Source organism: Ipomoea nil, unplaced genomic scaffold (genome assembly GCF_001879475.1).
Source record: "Ipomoea nil cultivar Tokyo-kokei standard unplaced genomic scaffold, Asagao_1.1 scaffold2115, whole genome shotgun sequence".
Lineage (NCBI taxonomy): Eukaryota > Viridiplantae > Streptophyta > Magnoliopsida > Solanales > Convolvulaceae > Ipomoea > Ipomoea nil.
The window spans coordinates 22,423-32,500 of NW_017618543.1; positions in this window are offsets into that span (position 1 = coordinate 22,423).

Below are 10,078 nucleotides of genomic sequence, written 5' to 3' on the forward strand. Positions count from 1 at the left end.
GATCTTGAGGATGAAAGGTTCTTGATACTTATGGTGTTCTTGATGATTATATGATGTTCTTGATGATTGTAGGATGTTCTTGATGTTTATGTGATATTCTTACCGAATCTTGATATTAGAAGATGAATTGTGTCCTTGTTGATTTAAAAATGATTAGAACCCTAGGTTGTAGAGTATGGAATTATTCTTGGTATATTGAGTGGGAATTCGCATGATTGGGTGTTTATTATGTTTAGAAAAGCATGATAGGTTATGTGCCGTTTGTTTCCTGATTTTGATCCGTTAATTGTCCACGTGTGTTATCAATTGCGTTTGAAAGTGTCTAAGCATGGTTTCGGGTTCCAAAATGGTTCCCGGGGCGTTTTTGATGAAAAAGAGTCAGTGGGGGGGTAGGTGGGGGTAGGGGACCCGCCACCTACCCGCGGCATAGTTGGGCAACGCCGGCAGCGGGCAGCTGCCTGCCGGGCACCCGCAGCCCGGAACAGTAGAACGCCGGCGGGTAGCCGGCGGGTGACCCCCATCCACCGGCTACACGCTGGTTTGTACCGCACTTCGGGATCCCGGCTTCCCCGTTTGATGTTTTCCCGACCCCCGTGGTGTCCCAACGGACTCCGTCTATCGTGCCTATGTCTAGTTTGATATTTCGGGTACCGTTCGTAGGTTGTATGAGTCTTATATATTGCATGCTAGTTGAATTGGTATCTCGCTGACCTAGGAGAAAGGAGTATGAACCCCTTAGGATTATTCTTAGTATGTGAAGGATCACGCATTGGTATTGTTATACGTTTTCTCCCCCTTCCCAATGTGCTAATGTGGGTTGCATGTGCTTGCTATGTGTTATGTGTGCATGTTACCCTGATTTGGTTGAGATCAATCGGGCTATACGGGCAGTCGGATGGGCTGAGAACCATACCGGCTGTTAACCAGGCTGGTAAAGACCGGTCAGGTATATAAATATTATATAGGACTAAGGTCCACTATACGGGCAGTTGAATGGGTTGAGAACCATCCCAACTGTTAACCAGGCTGGTAGAGACCGGTCAGGTATATAAATATTATATAGGACAAAGGTCCACTATACGGGCAGTTGAATGGGTTGAGAACCATCCCAACTGTTAACCAGGCTGGTAAAGACCGGTCAGGTATATAAATATTATATAGAGCTGCGGCTCATCGGTCGGTTGCGATCGACCCCTCCGTAGTGTGAGACGGGGCAGGGTGCTGCGGGGCCGTGTCAGAGCTATATGCGCTGACCCTCATGTATGGGCATGCGATTGGTCCTGTGGCGCCAACAAAGTGTGCTATATGATGAGATAAGAAGGGTTGATGTTGTGACTGTTATAGGGCTCTTGCTAGTAATGCTTAATTGTGATTATTGGTTGTGGTTATCTATGACTGTTTCCTGTGCGAGAATTGTATATGCTTGGTTATGACTATAGACGGTGTGTACCCCTATTTGTCGAGTCGGTTCCCTGATTTCAAAGCTAGAGTCTCGTAGCATATATCTTCATGCTTCGAAATGACTTTTCGTATATCTATGTATATATATATATATATATATATATATATATATGTATGTATTGTATTTCAACGCGTTGGAGTGGGTTACCAGCATCTCTCGCTGAACAGATATATTTGGCTTTCAGGCACAGACGAGTAGATCACTGGAGCGCGCTAGAAGCTTGGGGCATAGCTTAGATAGTTTTCCCTTTCGGCCTGCGTGCCATGATTTAGTATTGATACTGATTGAGGGTTTAGAATTTAGCCTGTGCACCCGAGTTCTCTAGCTCAGGTGTGGCATAGCACCCCGTACTCTTTGTATCGTATTTTGGGATTTAATGAGATTCTATCTTTATTATATAAGTTTTAAAAATCTTGAGAATCTGGGGTGTTAAAGTTGGTATCAGAGCCTAAGTTTGACCCTAGGATAAGACTCTTAAGACCGGACTTTAGGACATTAGGCTTGAACTCTAGGTACTTAGGAACATAGGATTTAGGAATCTTAGGATGCGCGGTGAGATTGTGAAACCTACACGTAACCTCCCCTCACCTTATCCCTCTCTAACTTAAAATAACTTCCCCCTAGGCTTACCACACCAAGGTAAGGGTGCAGCACACTGACTCATCGATACAATAAATATTGACCCTGAAAACCAGCAGCATGGCGCCAACAAGAAGACAGTCAAGGATCCCACACTCCTCGAAGAATGAACCCGAACCTTCAACAAAGTCCTCGGGTTAGTGGAATACCCAGAGGAACGCCGCGTAAGGATAGCCTCATTCCACTTCAAGACACGAGGCTAATCTTTGATAAATCCACAAAGAACCCACCTATGGGCAAAAACCAGGGGTTCAACTAGGAGTGCCTAGGGGCACGGCTACGGGGACGATTCCACCCCGCACCTGTAAGGGCAACCATGTACGAGGAAAATCCTCCACCTAAAACAAGGGATGGCCACCATCAGGGAATACCACAAACGATCCCTCCAGCTGGCTCGTTTTGCGCTTGAATTAGATCCTACAGAGACAACCAAGATAAAGAAGTCTGTGACAGACCACAACTACGAAACCCAGAAGGCCCTAATTGTAAGCAAACCCCGCACACCCAACGAAGCCTACATCAGTAATGCCAACTTCTACCAAACGGGGAATTTAGGGACAAACTCGAAAGAAGGAGTAACGGAAGTGGGAGACCGCTCCCTCCAGCATGAGCGAACCATTCCGGAACTGGTTAAGAATGGGCGCAACTATCCCAGCCCGGAGACCGGGAACGCCAATTAAATGCAAGAAAGAAAAGTAGTACATAAACAACGTCTTTTCTCAATCATTAGCACGAATTGTCGAAAGGGACTCGATATGACAAGAAGAGGCAACAGACGCATGAAAAGTATCATACAACTAGAGCCTCCCGGCGATGAGGGTCTTACCTGGGAACAAGGACCTTGATGGTTTTAAGACACCGTAAGAAGTACATGTAGCACACAAAATCGCCAAAACACCATGCGACGTCAAAGGCAGTCAATCAATGCATTCCAAGGAAGAGAAATGCATCACCGAGCACTTGGTCACCAAAGGACTGAACAAAGAACGAGCGACAAGCCGAGCTCCAAGAAAATCCAAGAAGGCTTATCATTAATCAAGCAAGGCAAAGACAAAGTTGGCTTATAACCAACCACCCAGTGAAGGTGACGAGGTTGCTAATTGGAAACCGGACCCGACCTACTGAGCAAAAAGAACATGCGAGAGTCTTGACTCATCTATAAATCGTACCTAAGGATCAATGAAACTATACGATGGGCCACCCTAGGTATTCAAGTCCCTTCTATTGTACACATGGACATGGGGCTTGTCGGGACTTGAATCTGTGCATTCTTGGGATTTTCCCCGAAGGAATTCACTCTTCCTAGTCACCTTCCCGCGGGTCCCCAACGGGACCTTGACGGGACCTTGACGGGTCCCCAACAGGAGCTTGGCAGGTGGACGACCGCCCACCTCGCGCCCACTGGTACAATGTGCTGATTTCTTAACTCCTCACTTTATTGATTCATGGCGCACTTGTGTGCCTCGATTGATGAACGCGAGTCTTGGGTAAAGAACCATGGGTCGCCCAAACATGGTGTCATCGGTAAAAGACCTTGACACGCAAGACACCATCGGAAAAGCACAACCAATTGCATTACACGTGGAGTTGAAGTTGGACTCTACGATGCAACCGACTAGGGATGATTGGCATAAAGGATTGTGCAAACCAAGGAGGCGAGTTGGGAACTCGTGCTAAGGACTCACAAAGACCTTGAAAGTCAAAATGCTAAGGATGGATCGGGACTCCTTCAAACCATGGATATCGTTCAAGCAAATCAGAGGACTCCTTACAAGTTGTATGGAATCAAGAACTACGTAGTCCGTGGTGCTAGGCAAAAAAAAAAAAAAAAAAAAAAAAAAAAAAAGGTAAAAAGCACATTTGTGCCAAGATATCAAGGGTCATTAAGGACCCACAAGGAAATGAGGTGACTCGTAAAGTCACCAAGTCATTCCACAACGAGGTTAGGTAACCAACTGCGCTTCAAAAAGAAAAAGAGCATGCAAGGACACCTTCACCATTAAAAGTAACACAAAAAGGCACAACTAGTCGAACCTCGGGGAAGACATGAAGTCTTACTAAGAATTTCATTCACTAAAGAGGAGATGAAATTCAATAAGAAGGGAAAATCAACCCAAAGTTTACCGACTCCCAAGAAACTTTGGGAAGAATTTGGGAAGTGCGCCCTAAGAGATTGGCTTGGTTGACCAAACTTGGTCAAAAGACCTTGGACGCATTAAAGAAGTAAGTGTTAAATCATCACGTGAGATTCCCTCAAGATAGGAGAGGAGGATGAAACCTTAGCCTGGGAAGCAAGGTCTAACAAGGATCTTAAAGTCAAGCAAGTGCCAACACCAAGGAAGAAGGATCATCAGTTCGTCAATACGTCGTGATCAAAGCATCAAACCAGAATAGTCACTTGAAGATCGAGAACCCTTAACCCATCCTAGCCGAATTCCCTTCCCTCCCTCGGAAAATCGGCCCCCCTCCTTATTTTAAAACCCTTTCCACCCTTCAACCACACTCTTGATCCCCTGTTTTAACGATTCCATACAAGGTGGCAACCTCACACCCTAAGTTGCAACCTTGAAAACTTTGATCCTAATTCCTAAATTCACTTTATCCTCAGGTTTGAAACCCACTCTCTTAGCCCTTTAAACCTAATCGTTCCCAAAAACCCAGCACACATAAACATACAATTATACAGTTTCCCCGTGGAATGCTTTCGCTATAGGACCACCGTACTACTTTGGACTCATTATCCCCGCAATGATTTCCAAGCTTCGGGGACGAAGCTTCTCGTAAGGGGGGAAGAGTGTAACACCCCGTGTTACGACCTTCAATCCCGGATTAATTATTTAATTAATCCCGTTAATAATAATTAAATATGATTTAATTCGGTTAGGTTTCCTTTAATTAATTAATAAGGTCCACCATGAACCATGGACCCTTATCCCTAAAATAAGCCCTTAGTCCTATAAGGAATAGAATTAGTAAACCCATACCATTCAGACCCTAATTAGGAGTCTTAAATATATAAATAGGGATATAGGAGGCACCTAGATCTTTCACCACCATAATCTCTCACCACACAAGAAGTTCCAAGAATCCCCTTAGGAGAAATCAAGAAATAAGAAAGCTTAAAGAAAGACCCTTCATAGCCAAGGAATTAATTAAGGCTAAGAGGTAACCCATGTCTCAACAAAACCAATTTTCATAGCTATGATTCCCCTCTTAGGATTTCCCCATATTATTGTGTATTGATGATTTGTGATATTATTATTGATGATTGGTGGGATGATTCCCATGGGTGATCTTGAGGATGAAAGGTTCTTGATTATTATGGTGTTCTTGATGATTATATGATGTTCTTGATGATTGTAGGATGTTCTTGATGTTTATGTGATATTCTTACCGAATCTTGATATTAGAAGATGAATTGTGTCCTTGTTGATTTAAAAATGATTAGAACCCTAGGTTGTATCGTATGGAAATATTCTTGGTATATTGGGTGGGAATTCGCATGATTGGGTGTTTATTATGTTTAGAAAAGCATGATAGGTTATGTGCCGTTTGTTTCCTGATTTTGATCCGTTAATTGTCCATGTGTGTTATCAATTGCGTTTGAAAGTGTCTAAGCATGGTTTCGGGTTCCACAAAGGTTCCCGGGGCGTTTTGATGAAAAAGAGTCAGTGGGGGGGTAGGTGGGGGTAGGGGACCCGCCACCTACCCGCGGCCTAGTTGGGCAACGCCGGCAGCGGGCAGCCGGCGGGCGACCCCCACCCACCGGCTACCCGCTGGTTTGTACCCCACTTCGGGATCTCGGCTTCCCCGTTTGATGTTTCCCCGACCCCCGTGGTGTCCCAACGGACTCCGTCTATCGTGCCTATGTCTAGTTTGATATTTCGGGTACCGTTCGTAGGTTGAATGAGTCTTATGTATTGCATGCTAGTTGAATTGGTATCCCGCTGACCTAGGTGAAAGGAGTATGAACCCCTTAGGATTATTCTTAGTATGTGAAGGATCACGCATAGGTTTTGTTATACATTTTCTCTCCCTTCCCAATGTGCTAATGTGGGTTGCATGTGCTTGCTATGTGTTATGTGTGCATGTTACCCCGATTTGGTTGAGATCAATCGGGCTATACGTGCAGTCGGATGGGCTGAGAACCATACTGGCTGTTAATCAGGCTGGTAAAGACCGGTCAGGTATATAAATATTATATAGGACTAAGGTCCACTATACGGGCAGTTGAATGGGTTGAGAACCATCCCAACTGTTAACCAGGCTGGTAGAGACCGGTCAGGTATATAAATTTTATATAGGACAAAGGTCCACTATACGGGCAGTTGAATGGGTTGAGAATCATCCCAACTGTTAACCAGGCTGGTAAAGACCGGTCAGGTATATAAATATTATATAGAGCTGCGGCTCATCGGTCGGTTGCGATCGACCCCTCCGTAGTGTGAGACGGGGCAGGGTGCTGCGGGGCAGTGTCAGAGCTATATGCGCTGACCCTCATGTATGGGCATGCGATTGATCCTGTGGCGCCAACAAAGTGTGCTATATGATGAGATAAGAAGGGTTGATGTTGTGACTGTTATAGGGCTCTTGCTAGTAATGCTTAATTGTGATTATTGGTTGTGCTTATCTATGACTGTTTCCTGTGTGAGAATTGTATATGCTTGGTTATGACTATAGACGGTGTGTACCCCTATTTGTCGAGTCGGTTCCCTGATTTCAAAGCTAGAGTCTCGTAGCATATATCTTCATGCTTCGAAATGACTTTTCGTATATATATATATATATATATATATATATATATATATATATATATATATATATATATATATATATATGTATTGTATTTCAACGCGTTGGAGTGGGTTACCAGCATCTCTCGCTGAACAGATATATTTGGCTTTCAGGCACAGACGAGTAGATCACTGGAGCGCGCTAGAAGCTTGGGGCATAGCTTAGATAGTTTTCCCTTTCGGCCTGCGTGCCATGATTTAGTATTGATACTGATTGAGGTTTTAGAATTTAGCCTGTGCACCCGAGTTCTCTAGCTCGGGTGTGGCATAGCACCCCGTACTCTTTGTATCGTATTTTGGGATTTAATGAGATTCTATCTTTATTATATAAGTTTTAAAAGTCTTGAAAATCTGGGGTGTTACAAGACAAGCTCCAGGAAGACTAGACCGGCGTCCCTCGGGGAATTGTGGTGCAGGTTCGCCAAGAATTCAACAGATGGAAGCGGAAGCAGATGCCCCGATCTGCAGGAATTGATGCCTCGTTATTAAAAGCGCCATTTTACCCAGAAATCATGAATCAACATGACAAACGCTTTCTCTTACGGTTCTCATTTTAGATAGCGTGGTCAAAAGTGTATGTGTTCAGAGGTAGTGAGGAAGAATGGAAAGGTGTAAAACGGGGAGTGAGAACCACCCCAAGTATCGTACTCAAGGTATGGTAACTTGGAAGCTTGAGAATGGTTCACGACAAGGTAGGTCTTGCTTTGAGATGCTTGATTCAAGGATTGGTTGAAAAAGGGATTTATGGGTTAGAACGAAGAAAAGAAAGATTGCTTCGAAGAAATTTCGAAACAAATAGGTAGAAACAGATTAGGATTTTTGTGTCAATTGAAATGTGTGATTGGCTTATTCCCGAGGAGGTTGTGTTAATTGAATGGTGGGTTACAAGTCAAGAGAAATGCGCTAATGCTTAGCCATTTCGGTCTATATGCCTCCCGTAGTAGAATATAACACCCAAGTGTTCATAATCTCTACAGGGCAACTAAACGAACACCTTGCCTACATTCCTTCCCAGACATTTCTCCACTTAGATCTAGGGTGGAAGGATCAAGGGGCTCACCTCGGTTTAGCAATCTCTTGCCTAAACATCGGAATCCGAATTATCCAAGGAGTTGGGCCCCACTCCAAGGAAGCTACAAAGATCATCCTTCGCAACAAGACATTCATAACTCCAATAAGCAATCATCACAATATAACAATCAATTCAAGCCAATCATCACAATAGCAATCTTCACTACAATCCTAATCCCTAAAATTTAGCCACTCATGCTCCAAATCAACAATCTAAACATATGCAAGGTAAACTTCATCAAGATAAAGCAATAAGAGTTTGGATGAGAAATTTACCCAAAATTGCAAGCTAGATTGTTAATCCAACAATTAGAGATGAAGATCTTGCAAGGATTTGCTTGGATCTTCACTTCTATACAAGATTGATAGAGTTTTTGGCTAAATCTAGTGAGGGAAAATGAAGAACTAAACTAGATCTAAAATCTCTCTCTAAAAATAGTAATTCTCTCTCTAAAAATTTTGTGTAACTTTGTGTAAAAACATTTTTTTTTCTAAAATGAAGAAGAAAAGCCTTAAATATGCAGAACTCTCATTCGACACCCTATTTACGCCGATGTTACACCGTGACGCAGGCGTAAATGGGATTTTATTCCCTTCCGCACTCGCGTCCTCTCCAAATGCTGCTTACGTGACTCCCTACGCCTTGATGCACTGCGTAAATGGGAAATATTCCCATTTTTTCTCCTTACGTGCGTGGCTGCAGCGGTACCTCGGATGTGCCTTTTTCCTTAGCTTTGTCATTTTTGTCCTCTTTTGCCACTTGTCTTGTCCAAAAACATCTAAAAACATGAAAAGTAAGATTTGAAGGATATATCCGTGCTAAACTATGTTTTTAGGATAAATTTGTAACACCCCGTGTTACGGCCTCCGAATCCGGACTAATTATGAAATTAATTCCATTAATGTATAATTAAAAAGGATTTAATTGGACTAGCATTCCCATTGATTAATTAGTATGGTCCACAATGTATCATGGTCCCTTATCCTTAACCGAGTCTTTAATCCGTTAGGAATAGGGAAAGTGGGCCTTTACTATTCAGACTCTAGTTAGGACACCTGAATCTATATATATGGGATTAGAAAGCATTCAGAAACCCCACCACAGTTAATTCTATCACGCGAGATATTCCCCCGAGGAAACCTAGCAAAGGAATTCCCCACCACCGAACCTAGAAAGATCAATTGGAGAAGGATCTTAGAGAAGAACCTTAGTAGCCAATGATATTGATTAGGGCTAAGAGGTAACCCATGTCTTACAATACCTATTTTTCTTGCTATTGTTTATTGATTGGCCCCTTTGATGTGTGTGATTGCTATAATCTGCATGCGTACAAAGTCGATCACAGTATAAATTCCTGGAGTATTCCAGGGTCGATCCCACGAAGAACACTATTGACTTTTAACTTAAATAATCAATTTGTTGATAAAGAAAGATGTAAATAAATAGAATTAATGTAATCAAATAGAATATTTATGAATTTAAAGCAGAGGAAAACTTTCAATTGAGAAAAGACTAGGGATTAGGGGTTCTCACCTATTAGATAATTAACTAAATCTCATAAGTATTAATTCTTAGGACTTTAGTGATGATTGCTTCAAATATATCCTAATACTCCGTCGAGCTACTAGGTTGTATCCAATTAACTGTGATCATCCGTCGATATCTCACCAACATTAATTGAACCCATTGAGCAACAATCAAATATCACCACAAATACCTAAAGCTATGTCTAGTTTAGGTCAATTGTGTTTATCTTACGAGTTCTAGGGTTCATAATTCACCTGTCAGTTCTTCTTATGAACCCTAATATTAGAATTATGCAATGGCCAGTCACACAATCCACAATTAAAATACATAAAATAAATATAATCAAATTCAATTATTAAATTGGAATTGGAAGAATCAACACATGAAAAATAGTCAATTAATCTAATCTAGGCTAATCCAAATCCCTAATTAAAGTTCTAGCCAATAATCATAATTAAATGCATAAATTGTTCAAAGAACATCATTCTGAAAATTTAAAAAAGAAATAAAATAAAGAAGAAGAATAATTCAAGCTTAAGAAGAAAATAGCGGATTAAAGTTCAAAAACCCCTTGCGATAGAATCT